This window comes from Notechis scutatus, chromosome 2 (assembly GCF_049901735.1).
Source record: "Notechis scutatus isolate UNSWTSFEM ecotype Mainland chromosome 2, rNotScu1.2, whole genome shotgun sequence".
NCBI lineage: Eukaryota > Metazoa > Chordata > Lepidosauria > Squamata > Elapidae > Notechis > Notechis scutatus.
Window position 1 is genome coordinate 151,909,459 of NC_142010.1, and position 14,401 is coordinate 151,923,859.

Consider the following 14,401-nt stretch of genomic DNA (forward strand, 5'->3'; position numbering starts at 1 on the left):
AACCAACCCCGCATATATTATCGCCTAGAATGACTCGCTGGTCAGAATTCCTAGCAGCCTACAACTACGTACTGCAGCATCGCCCGGGGAAAGCCATTCCCCACGCTGACGCTTTGAGCCGTTCCCCACTTCCGGAAACCGTCAGCGACCCAGCTCCAACCCTCACTACGCTGCAAATTGAAACCCTCAACTCGCCGCCACTAACGGCAAGAGATATCGCTGCCGGCACAAAACGAGACTATATCCTCACAAAAGTTCTCAGTTGGGTTGAACGCGGGTGGCCAGTCGAAGAAACCCCCGCCACTTTGGCCCCGTTCAAACACCGGCAAATGGAACTATTTTCCCAGAAGGGCTGCATCCTATGGGGAGATAGAGTCGTTGTGCCAGAGAGACTACAGCGACTCGTGTTGCAAACCCTGCACGAAGGACATCCGGGCATCGTCCGCATGAAGGCTCTCGCTCGAAGCTACGCCTGGTGGCCAGGCATCGATAAACAAATTGAAGCCTGGGTAACCACGTGTAGAAACTGCCAAGAGGTCAGCAACGCCCACCGAGAGCAATTCCCACCGAATGGGAAACTCCTCGAGGCCCGTGGTCCCGCATCCACATTGATTTCAGGGACCCACTAAAGGACACACCTTTCTTCTAACCGTGGATGCTTACTCCAACTGGCTCGAAATCCACAAGATGAAAAGCACGACTACTGACTCCATTATTAAAAACTAGATAGATTATTTGCAACACACGGTTTCCCGGACGTTCTAGTTTCCGACAACAGACCCCAGTTCACGGCCCTCACCTTCGAACAATACCTGGCGGACCGGGCATCCGCCATGCCTTAACTTCGCCGCTCACCCTGCGGCAAACGGTAGGGCGGAACGGATGGTCCAATTCGCTAAAAGACACTACAAAAATGGATCCTGGGGACATCGACACTAGATTGAACAAAATACTCTTACTACAGCACATTACCCCCACAGTGTCACCAACAAGACTCCAGCCGAACTTTTAATGGGGCGGAAGCTTCGCTCCCACCTCGACCGATTACACCTGTCTTATTCGCCAGAGAAACCTTGTGGATCCAGCGGAACGTATCGCCAATTCAAGGTAGGCGACTTGGTCTATGCCAAAAACCTTTCCGCGAACTGCGGGTCCCAGCCACCGTAGTCTACCTCACTGGCCCTAGATCTTACCGCCTTAAAACGACAGACGGCAAGATATGGAAACGCCACATAGATCAACTTCGATCTCGTTTACAACCCAATATCCGCGACCCCCCGGACTTCCAAACTCAAGGGGGAGGGAATACCGAGAGGGACGAAGGCCGTATAGACGACGACGTAATCGAGGACAGACGGCCGCTAAACCGAATACTCGCGCCACCTGAAGAAGGTTCGGGATCAGGGGCATCCTCCCCGCAGAGGAACACCGTAGTGGAAACATGCCCGCCCGATCCAGGAGTGGACTTAAGGGACCCTGATAGTATCGAAAACAGCACCGCGGAATCAACCCCGTGCGAAGACGAGCCTTGCGTTCCACCGGAACCGAACTTTAAACAAAAACCGGTGGAACAGCGAAAATCAAATAGGCAGGTAAAACGACCTGCATACCTGCGTGATTACGTCACCACGGCCGTCAAACGGAACCCAGGGGGGAGGGGTGTTGTGAACTAAAGAAATGTATTTAATAAAGATTCATTTGCATAGCAGGATCGTAATCCTGCACTTCCTATTGGCCCATATAATGGCAAGTTATGATTGGTTCATTCCGAGCAATCTGATTGGCTGTTGGCGGGCCACGCCAAGATTCAAACGCTATAACGCTATCCATTGGTTATCCGGATAGCAGCTTACTCTATAAAAGAGTGACTGCTAGCCGGGGGTTTTTTGTCTCTGTTATGCTTGTGAATAAAGAGCTGAAGTTCACGGTTTACAGTCTGGTCTCCGTTCATTAAACCCATGCCTCAAACTTAACAAATATCTTCATTTTTTATTTAATACATCTATTCTACATGCAACACCCAGGGCAGTTTACAACAATAAAGCATTCCTGATGGAAGGATGACAGCATGAAGTCTCCTCATGCACATCACTTCTTGAATCTTAAACAAGGAAATCCTAATTCATCCTGACAGCAGCAGGATATTCTCTCAACAGTTACTTTTTCCGGAGATGTAATACGGTTTCCTCTGCATTATTATTATTATTATTATTATTATTATTATTATTATTATTATTATTATTATTATTATTATTATTATTATTATTATTATTATTATTAATTATGTCATTGGGTATAAAAATTAGGTGACGGGAAAAAAATTAAAAATCTTTCCACTTGCAAATGGAATAATACAGATCCTTCCCGTTATTGTAGTGCAGAAGTAGGACTTCTATGCAAGAAATGTAATTGGCAGAAGATCTTGCTGCAAGATTACTCACTGAGCTTTGGAGTATAGCATTTTTTAGAGGTCTGTTACTAGTTTTGCATTGCTATTTATTTTAGGGTGGACTTTTCTCCAAAAAGTTTGAAGCAAGGCTACTTGAAGGACAATTCTTTCCTCCAAATTATTTCCTTGAATAGTCTATCAACATATTTGTTCCCTCCAAATTGTCCCCTTGAATAGTCCATTGAACATCTAGTATTATTCTAGATAGCCTCAAAAATGCTTCTTAGAAAAACCTACCAATCCCAGACTTATATTCTGCCTAGTATTGAATGGACACCTCTTAGCATTTCTGGGATCCACTTGATGCTGCTTGAGGTTAATTATGAAAAGCAGCTTCATTTGGGTTATACCGTTTGGCCAACATGGATTGAGATGCATTCACGCATTTCTCCGGCAGGCTAAGGCTTTCCGGTTATCAGTGCTGGCGACAGCAGACGCACTACGGGTCTGAACAGCACCGCGAAAAAAGAAAAGAAAAAAAACCTACCGCGAAAAAAAAAATGTTGGAAGTTAAAACTCATCCCTCTCCTAGGAAAACGAAATACTTTAAGATATATTTAAAAAGGCAGAATATTTCCCCTAAAAGAGAAGTAGAAACTCAGAGAGGCAGAAACTCTGCTCCCCCCCCCCACCTCTATTAATTAAGGACTGGGCCAGTCTATTCTACAAAACGAAGATCTACCTCCCTCAAGCAGAGCCATAATAGGAATTGCCCAAAGTCCTTTCATTATATCATCACCCAGCAAGAGTCAACCAAGCCTGGGACTCAAAAGACAACCTACCAAGTTACCCCTGCATGGCCCCATGGGAGTCTGACAACCAATCAGAACACAAGCTCAAATTCAAAGCCCAGAGAGGGCATAAAATCCAGGGTCTCTCAGCATCCCTCCCCTTTTTTCTTTGCTCAAGAGCTCCAAGGCATGTGATCCTGTCCACCATTAAACCATCTTTCCAAACAGCCTCCATGTTTCCAGTGTCTTTTTCCTCACTTGGAACTGAACCCAGATGGACATTTCTTCTAACAATTACTACTGACTTTCTGCTATTTGGAGTGGGATATGTTTTTGTTAATTTACTAAGACAGCATTGTCAATCAATTAATTTATTTATTCTTTTGTCACCAGTTGTAACAATCTAAAACTTGCACAAACATGCCCTGCATTAATAAAACACATTAAAACCAGTAAAAACATGAAAGCACTATTATTACAGAAAAAAAATAGAAAACATTAGGACGTTTTGATAAATAGCTCTATTTATATACAGACAAGGTCCTATTTTCCCGGTTTACTGGATTTTTTTTCTCCACTAACAGCTAGAACAATTAATAAACTGATTAAATAGTAAAGATGCAAGCATCTTGTTTCATTCATTTAAAAGTCTTGGTATGTTTGTATCTGTCAGGTGCCCTACTAACCTTTATATCTGTCAGGTGAACCTAACCTGAATTTGAGTATTTGTATATAAAGCCATGTTCAAAACTAAACATCCAAATTCTGTAATTTGTTACTAGCAATAGAATCAAAAATTGCATGAACACCCACAAAGGCAACTTATTTGTTTTACATACTTGTTTTAAATACTTGTTTATCAGATGATCCAATATAAAACTATGATCAATTGCTGAATATCCTGCTCTAAATATTGCCCGTTCCTCTGTGAGTATATTTTTAAATGATGACCTAGTCCCTTAATTTATTAGCTAGATATTTTGCATAAATTTTAGCTGTAATACTGATCTATAATTTTCTGGGTGGCTACAATTACCTTTTTTGTATTTGCTTGTTGCTTTGTTGGGTGGCATTTAATTTACACAGAAAGCTGGAACGTCTTTACAGAAGCAATAAAATGGATGCATAGCTTAAGGCTTAGAATCATGTAGCTAGAAATAAGCAAGGTTATGCTGAAGTCCTAGTGCTGTTCACACATTGGGAATAAAAATTTAAAGCAAAGGAGGAACATTTTTAGCCCGCTGAGCAGATAATGGCTTTCAATCCTAAATTCTTGGATTGAAACTGTCTACCTGCATATCTTGTCTCTTGATTAGGAAAAGATACCTTTGAAATCCAAATAGTTCTAGAATTCTTGATTATCTTCCTAAGACCTTTACAACTAGCCTAGCCTTTCTTCTTTTTTCTTCATCCTTAGCCTACTCTCATATTAGGAAAGTATATTTTCCTGAGTCATATTTCTCCTCACTCTGCCTCCAAAAAAGTAATGCAGAAATACTCTCAGTGGGTAGAAATACATCCTTGTGCAACTTAATTGTGTAAGTAAATCTGCAAGAATCTAACCCGTTTTCTGAAGAGAAAAATGTAATCAGGAAACTGATAGTTTTGTGACATTTCTTTCTGCATTCCTTTACAATGGTATTGCCAGAGGAATCAAAAAATATATATTCTCGTTATCTTTTTAATAACATCCTAACCATTTCCTATCTGGCTATCCTTTCCTACAAGGTCTGGAACTAATTTTTGCTCCAGAACAAGTAGGGTGAAGCAGACTAATGGGCCAGAATTTCCAGTTTGTAATTCTTTTTGAACAAGTTGACTTGGAACTCATTTCTCCAATTATTTTCAGGAACAAACATCATTACACCTTAAGTGGAGGTTTGTTTCCTGCTGATTCATAGTTCAAAGCTGCATGAAAATTTACATAAGGAAAGCAATGAGCCTCACTAAAAAAGCTTGTTCAGGAGAAACAGGTTCTGCCTCTGTGTCTTATTATATTCACTGCACTGATTAGCTGGAACTGGTCTCATTGCAGCATCTGAGGAGGTAAAAGGTGAATACAGATATATATTACATTAAAAAAATTATAACAAGGTATGAACATCCCAGTTGCAATGTATGGCTGTGAAAGTTGGACCATAAGAAAGGCTGAGCGCCAAAGAATTGAGGCCTTTGAACTATGGTGCTGGAGAAGACTCCTGCATGTCCCTTGGACTGCAAGGGGATCAAACTGGTCAGTCCTAGAGGAGATCAATCCTGACTGCTCTTTAGAAGGCCAGATCCTGAAGATGAAACTCAAATACTTTGGCCACCTAATGAGAAGGAAGGACTCACTGGAGAAGAGCCTAATGCTGGGAAAGATTGAGGGCAATAGAAGAAGGGGACAACAGAGAATGAGGTGGCTGGATAGAATCACTGAAGCAGTCACGTGAGCTTAAATGGACTCCAGAACAATGGTAGAGGACAGGAAGGCCTGGAGGAACATTGTCCATGGGGTTGTGATGGGTCGGACATGACTTCGCAACTAATAACAAAAATGAAAATAAAAATATATATTAAAAGGTATGAAGAGGTGCATGACAGAAAAACTACTGAAATTTTTAAAATCTGATTAAATAATATAATAAAGCACCATTTGAAGAGCATCAGCACTGACAAAATCATCCAACAATTGCAAAAGGAAGCTTTACATGGTTCAGCTACCCTGTTTCTCCAACAATACGGCCTCCCCCAATAGGAAGTCCCAGCATGTTTTATAGGCATGCAATGAAATTAAGCCCCTCCCCCCAAATTAAGGCCTATATTAAAACATGCAAAATGGGGGGGAATGGTGGGGGGGCTTGCCGTTAGGAAGTACTTTTGTTGTACACCCGGATATGGTGCTGCCTGCGTTGACCCCGATACAAAGTGCCCCACCAACGCCGAGGTCAACATCCAAGCCATAGCTGCCCGCCCGCCCAAAGATGCAAGGGGGGGGGGAAATTAACACCCCCCTGAAAAGACGGCCTAGCCATTTTTTCGGGGCTCAAAAAAAAAATAAGACCCGGCCTTATTATATGAGAAACACGGTAATATCCTGTGATGATACCTTTAACACCATCAACAACATCTGCCTATCCCAAAACCTTGGGAAAGAGTTGTTTGGCGGACAAAAATAAAAAATCAAGCTTAAATACTGTATTTGGCTGACTGTGTGGCCAGCCATAGAATTTATTAAACTTGTATGTCAATGACTGGGCAACTCCCAACAATCAAAGACATTTCAGTGACATCAATGAAACATAAAAGATAAAAATAGCAAGTGTGTTGAATTGAGGGATCTCCCTCCTCCTTGTCTAAGGTCTAGGTCAGGGCTGTCAAACACCCGGCCCATGGGCCGGATGCATCACATGCTGGCCAACCCACCCCCGGTTTAACCAAGGGAAAAAATTCCCAATATATCATGTGATGCTGCCATGACGACGTGAGTTTGACACCAGTGGTGGTATTCTATCGGTTTGGCCCAGTTCTGCCGAGCCAGTAGCACCGATGAGCAGCGGAGACTGAACCAGTTCTCTCCAATACTCTGCTGTTTGGCCCACCTGCCCGCCCGGGCTCCTATACTGACCTATTTTCTCTGCTTTTGAAGCGCAGCTGCTTTGTGTGGCACAGTAGAGTGCAATGCGGCTGAAGCGACAGGGAGAGTGCAGGATTGCAGGTGGTGAATCAGAAAGCCTCTACGCCTGCACAAAGTGTGTGTGCATGTGCAAAGCGCACCCACCAAGTCATGCCCACCGAACCAGTGGTAAAAAAATTTGAAATGCACCCTTGTTTGATACCCCGGTCTAGGTGAAGAGCCAACTTCTGATATACCTTCTAAACAACAGCTAAGTTGTCATCCACATCTCAGGAGGCATCTCTGTAGCAGGGCAGGCACTGTTGCAGAGAAGGAGATTTCCTGCGATCCAAACAGATGATATCGTTTGAATAAAGAATCTGGAATATGCCAACTCTGCAGGATCAAATTGGCAGACAATCCCTCAAGTAACCAGGCCCTATGTATGTAGAGTTTTAAGCGTTACAACCAGCAGATTAGATGTATTGATCTCTCTAGGATTGGAGAACTCCAACTAAAGTATGCATGGAAAAGTACGTATAGAAAACAAAGATATGTATAAAAAAGAACCGATGTCTGCCAAATGCATTTTACTGGTAGGCTGGAGACTGGTCCCTTCCATAAGGAAACAAAAAAGTTAAGTCCTATTTCAAAAGTCTGCCTGAATGCAATGTAGGGGGAAGGACAGTCATCATATAGGTGATTTTCACAATGAGAGCTTCTGAAGCAATGAGGTTTTAACGATCAGCAGAGGAGAGTATACATGAATGTTTTTATCCACAAAAATATAGCAGTGAGAAATCCAGTATATCAATAATTAAGTTTCAGCCTACTCTTCTCTGTAAAATGTTAATTTTGTGCATGCAGGTTTTTTTTTTAATTATTATGGAGCCAACCTTAATTCTCTATTCCTATCACTTAAAATAGTATGAAAAACACTGCAATGGCAGAGTGGATGTGCTCTGGGTGTTATCTATTAAATAATGCTATCTAATGGAACCCAGAAAGCCTGTTTTTTGTTTTTTCTTCATACAGTCTACTCTGTGGAACAACAAACTCCCAGAGATTCAGATGGTCCTAAACTTGCTGGCTTTCCATAAGGTGCTCCAGCTTGCTGGCTCTTCCCTCCAGCATTGGCTTTACTATCAGGTAAACTCATTAAGTGTGATATTTTGTTCATTTTTTTTGTTCCACATATATCATGTGTTCTAACTGGTTTTAATTGTCAGTGCAGTTATTTGGTTAGCAACCCAGAATCATGGATTGATTGGGCAGCCATACAGTATATAATAAATAAGTAAATAGATAAATGCTATTTGAATTATCTGTGTATTAAGATCCACTGTAACATATTGTAACCGTTTCAATTTATAGGATAAGACTAAACATCCCCTACTGTGATAAAATCATGTAGTATACGTTACTTAACTCTGAGCCAGTTTCATGTTTTGCTATAAATTCTAGATGTGATGGGTTTTTGCTTTATATTAACAGCTCTCTTTTTTTTAAATTGTAAGGAAAGCAAGATAAAATGTTTGCTGAAAAAAATATTTAGTGGAACATGAGACCAACTAAATTGGTTGCATCCATAATGTAGTGGAACTACTACTAACTTAAAATTTAAGGCCAACTTAGTAATTAATTGCTTGAGCTGACCAGTTTTTCAAGTAGAGCCAGTGTGATTAGTCTAATTTGTCCCTACTTGTTATACTGACTTTTAAACACAATTTAACAGGCTCATAGTAGAGATAAGTGGGAGGCTGCACATTATTCAGGACAGCAGATTAAATTATATCTTTGGTCCATCTGATTTTTAGCCTCTAATAATGACTATTGCCTCTTATAAATCAGACTTGCATAGTTATATTTACAGTTACATAAACATCTTGTTTAAAGTTTTCACAAGTTTATAATTCAGAAATCTTCCCTTTCTGGTTTCTTATACTGCAACTTTAAGCCTGGAAGACTTCAATTCCCAGAATTCCCCAGCCAGTTTTATTGGCTGGGGAATTCTGGGAGTTGAAGTCCTCCAGGCTTAAAGTTGTCAAGGTTGGAGACCTCTGAGCGTAAACAGTAGCAAAATATGTCTCACTGTCCTGGACAATACACATTTGCATGTTGGGGAAATAAAGATCCGAATATTCTGGAAACAGATGCTTCTCGTGTGCTATGCACACAATCGTCTTCCTAATATGTGCCAGTTGTGTTAGCCTATTTGCAGTGCTAGCTTATAGACAATAGCAATGGTAAACAAGTGTGGCATCAGGTCGTGTAGTGTATTTAAATAGAGACTTCTAGGGCGATGTTCCTATTGGTTAACAGAAGCAACGATACGATTGGTTAGTAACGTTAGTACCTGATTGGCCGCCAATAGCGGTGGGAAGTTTAACTAAATGTCATTGGTTGCGAGCCATGGAGCAGCCGCTATAAAAAGGGCTGCTGCGGTTCGACTGCAGTTGAAGTTACTGTTATTATTAAAGAGCTGAATTCAACTCCGGTCTGCGAGTCTCTTTACTGGCGACAAAACACTGGCGACGAGGATGGGATTAAAGAGACAAAGACCGTAAGCACGTGGCAACAACAGCCAAAGGACCAACGGCCGGCAACAATTCGCCACCCGCACCGTTCAACCCAGCCGAAGAAGACTGGGAGTTGTACATTGACAGATTCCTGATGTTTTTAGAAAGCAACGAGCTGCAAGGAATCACCGACCAAAGGAAGAGAGCCGTATTCCTAATGCATTGCGGTCCGACTGTTTTTAAAATGGCCAAAGCGTTAGCAAGACCAAATGATGTTAAACAGATGGCATGGCCAGACCTGAATCGGATGTTGAGGAACCATTACGCACCGGCCGTATCCAACCTAATTAGAAGACACGAGTTTTACAAGCGCGACCAACTAGAAGGCGAGAGCATTGGAGACTTCGTAGCAGCATTAAGAGACATTGGGGGGGCATACGAATTCCTCAACATGGACGAAGCCATGAGGGATCGCATAGTCCTTGGACTAAGAGACGCAACTTTACAGAGCAAACTACTAAACCGACCAAATATTACTGTCAACGAAGCCATTGCTGAAGCAACTGCTGCTGAAGCCACAAAGAAATCTGCAGCAAAAATGAAGCAGATGAATATGGCGGGCAGCCCGAGCATGAACAAAGAGAAGAAGACAGAGGGAACCCAAAAGCACGCTGCCACGTCCTCCCACCATGAGGACATCGAATCATCAACCGATTCAGATGACGAAGACGAGGAAGTGAACAGACTCTACTCAGAAAGGAACCAGAGAGAGAGACGAAGCAGAAGATCTGAGTTCCAGTGTGAGGGTTGCGGCGGAAACCACCTGAGATCTGAGTGTTGATTCCTGGATGCTACCTGCCGGAATTGTGAGAAACGGGGACACATCGCAAGGGTATGCCGAAACAAAAAGAGCTATAATTCAAGGGGACAGGGCAGTAGCCCCCCCAGAAACAAAGAAAGGACAACCGGAAGCCGTTGGAACCATGACGGAAAAAGTCAACGGAAAGATGAAAAGGAAGAAACACACCAAACTATCACAATTGGGACGGCCAGAACAACAAACACTAAGAAGGTTAGAATCAACGTCTGATTGAAGGCGAGCCGTGCGAGATGGAAGTAAACTCCAGTTCGTATTTATCAATGGTGTCATGGAACACAATAAAAAGCTTAATTCCCGATATAAAGCGCAGAGAACTTGAGAAGCAAAGCTTAATCATCAAGGACTACCAGGGTAACAAAATACCGGTAGTAGGGCTAGGACAATTCAAAGTAAGTTTTAAAAGGCACACCAAGATCCTGCCATTAACCATCGTTGACAGAGATCGGCCCAGCCTGCTCGGTTTAGAATGGTTCGAACCGCTCGGGATCGAGGTGACAGGAATAAACAACACCACCATGACTGACTGGGAAAAAGACCTGATGGAAGAATTCCATGATGTGTTTGATGGGACCTTAGGCAAGTACCGTGGGTCCCCTATATCGTTTAACTTAAACCCGAATGTAGCTCCAGTTAGACTCAAAGCCAGACGGGTACCATTTGCACTGACCTAAAATTGACGAACAACTAAACAAACTAATCGCTCAGGGGGTTCTAGAGCCAACTGACCACGCCAGATGGGAGACCCCAATTGTGACCCCTATAAAACCTGATGGGTCCGTGCGCATCTGTGGTGACTATAAAGCCACCCTGAACCACGCATTGCAACAGAGCGCATACCCCGTTCCAGTAGTCCAACACCTGTTGCATTCATTGCAAAGAGGCAGAATTTTTGCAAAACTCGACCTCGCGCAGGCATATCAACAATTACCTGTTAATCCTGAAACAGCCAAGGCACAAACCATCGTTACACACAGAGGAGCATTTAAATGCAATAGATTACAATTCGGCGTAAGCGTAGCCCCTGGCGTTTTCCAGAGCCTAATGGAACGCCTTCTACAAGGTCTAAAAGGGGTGGTGCCCTATTTCGATGACGTATTAATATCTGCTGAAAACAAAAAACAACTAAAAGACTGTTTAAGGGCAGTTCTGACAAAATTTAGAGAAGCAGGACTCAAGGTCAAAAAAGAAAAATGCCAACTTGCCACAAACCAGGTCAAGTTCCTGGGATACCTTATTGATGAAGCAGGAATCCACCCCACACACAAAAAAAAATACAAGCGATTAAGGAAGCCCCCAGACCCAAAAACAAAATGGATTTACAGGCTTTTTTGGGTCTCATTAATTTTTATCATGTCTTTCTGCCACAGAAGGCAACAGTAGCAGAACCACTGCATAGACTTCTCGATAAAAAAGCCAACTGGAAATGGGGCCACCAAGAAGAAACAGCATTCAAAAAAATTAAGGATCTAATCACATCGAAATCAGTATTGATTCAATGCAGCAACACGCTACCTCTAACTGTCACCTGCGACGCTTCGCCTTTCGGAATAGGCGCAATACTCAGCCACACACTACCAGACGGCAGAGAAGCACCAATTGCCTTTTATTTCAAGACGTTATCCAAAACCGAAAGAAACTACAGCCAACTAGACAGGGAAGCTTTGGCAGCCATCTCGGGAGTGAAACATTTCCACGAATACTTATACGGTAGGACATTTTCTTTGATTACCGACCACAAACCATTATTGGGAATCCTAGCCGGAGACAGGGCAACCCCCAATATCCTGTCCCCAAGAATGACTAGATGGTCAGAATTTCTAGCAGCTTACAGTTACAAACTCATTTATTGCCTGGGGAAAGCCATACCCCACGCAGATGCCTTAAGCCGCGCACCACTACCAGGGCACGACGACGATCCAGCTCCCACCACACAGACACTACAAATTGAAATGATGCCAAATTGGCCAATCACCGCATCAGACATCGCCAGGGAAACGGCTAAAGATGCACTGATGAGCCGGATATTGAACTGGGTGGGACGGGGTTGGCCGGAAAACATGAAAACCGAGACTTTTAAACCATTTAAAAACCGGCAAACTGAATTATCGCTGGAAAAAGGGTGCATTTTGTGGGGAGACAGGGTGGTGGTTCCAAAAAAGTTACAAGAAAAGGTGCTAACCATGCTACATGAAGGACACCCCGGCATAGTAAAAATGAAGTCCCCGGCCAGAAGCTACGTTTGGTGGCCAGGAATAGATAAAGACATTGAAGCCTGGGTTAAAACATGTAACAAATGCCAATCTTCCAGACCCACCCACCCCCTCAGCACCAGTCCTCGAACGGGAGACACCCCGAGGCCCCTGGTCAAGAATCCATATGGATTTCGCCGGCCCCACAAAAGGTTATACTTACCTAATCGTCGTGGATGCCTATTCAAACTGGTTGGAAGTCATCATCATGAGTTCAACAACCACAGAAGCCGTCACCAAACAACTAAAAAAACTTTTCGCCACCCACGGTCTACCAGATGTAGTAGTATAGGACAATGGGCCACAGTTTACAGCCTTGGCTTTTGAACAGTTTTTTGCGGAACATGGAATACGACGTGCTTTGACAGCGCCAGCTCATCCGGCAGTGAACGGTAGAGCGGAACGCATGGTTCGTTTTACGAAAGAAGCACTGGAAAGGCTTGACGGAAGTGATATGCAAGAAAAACTCAACACCATGCTCACCATCCAACATATAACACCATGCACAACTACGAACAAGAGCCCAGCTGAACTTTTGATGGGAAGAAAATTGCGATCTTACTTGGATAGACTGCACCCTACCTACAACCCAGAAAAGCCACCAGACTCGTCCAGTAAGTACCGCTCTTTCTTACCAGGCGATTTAGTCTATGCAAAAATTCTTACCGGAGAACCATTGTGGTTACCGGCAACGATTACTCAAATCACTGGCCCTCGTTCCTACCGTTTAGAAACTACCGATGGCAGATCATGGAAACGACACATCAACCAGCTACAGTCCCGACACATTGAATGAGACACCGACGTTCCCAGAAACGCAGAACAAACATTTTTCCAAACACCCCCAGACAATAATGAAAAATCCAGAGGGGGGGGGACAAATTAATAAAGAAAATAAAAATCACTTACCTTTAGAAGAATTCAAGAAACAAGAGGAGTTGGAGGAGCCTCAGGGGAGAAGCAGCCAGGCCGACTCGACCTGCCCACACACACAGCGAGGAGACCACGCTGCCCATCCAGCAAGCCCAGACCGCAGAGTAGGACCAACAAACCCAAGACACGACCGAGGCGGCACGGTCGAGGCACCCTTCCAGGAGATTCCAGAGGGAGGAGAGGAACGGACAGCTGGCCTGTCCGAACCGGCGGAGACCAACACAGGGACTGAACTGCGCAGGTCAACAAGGACTCACAAGAGCCCCGCCTACCTGCGCGACTACGTTATGTTGGAACGAACCAAGAGGGGAGGGGTGTAGTGTATTTAAATAGAGACTTCTAGGGCGATGTTCCTATTGGTTAACAGAAGCAACGATACGATTGGTTAGTAACGTTAGTACCTGATTGGCCGCCAATAGTGGCGGGAAGTTTAACTAAATGTCATTGGTTGTGAGCCATGGAGCAGCCGCTATAAAAAGAGCTGCTGCGGTTCGACTGCAGTTGAAGTTACTGTTATTATTAAAGAGCTGAATTCAACTCCGGTCTGCGAGTCTCTTTACTGGCGACAGAACAGGTTGGACAAGAAAGACATTAATAGACACAGCACTCTCCCCACACACCTCTAGAATTTCAAAAATAATAGACAGGCTTATCCATCATTTCCTCAAAGTGTTTGTGTTTAAAATCAGCTATACAGTATTAGGACAAAAGAAGGCTAAGAGGATAGTGAGGAACAAAATTTACACCTGGCCACAGCAGAGAGCAGAGTGAAGGAACATGTTTTGTTCTTTTCTTATCTGTGCCTCCTATTGCAACATCCTGATTTTGTCCCTTTGAAGTAAATGAGAATTAGGCTCTGGCATGCTTTACACATTAGCCATGATTTGTTCAGTAAGCCACACCAACCTCTGCCTACATAACCTGATTTGGACATTCCTTTTTTGCTGTAAACTGGAATATAATAGTATTTTGGAATAGAGTCCATGCCATTTTTAGACTTATCTATTGTAACTTTAAAACAGGAATTATTTCTCTTCAAACCTCT

The 14,401-nt window shown here is 43.2% G+C and overlaps 1 long non-coding RNA gene across 1 annotated transcript; it reads right to left on the reverse strand.

Moving 5' to 3' along the window:
- Nucleotides 1-3,541: 3,541 nt before the first annotated feature.
- On the reverse strand, nt 3,542-7,117 carry LOC148132336 (uncharacterized). The gene is made up of 2 exons (XR_015747854.1): nt 7,033-7,117; nt 3,542-5,704 (listed from the first exon to the last, which is right to left on the reverse strand). It is a non-coding gene; the product is annotated as an uncharacterized LOC148132336 (long non-coding RNA).
- Nucleotides 7,118-14,401: the final 7,284 nt, after the last annotated feature.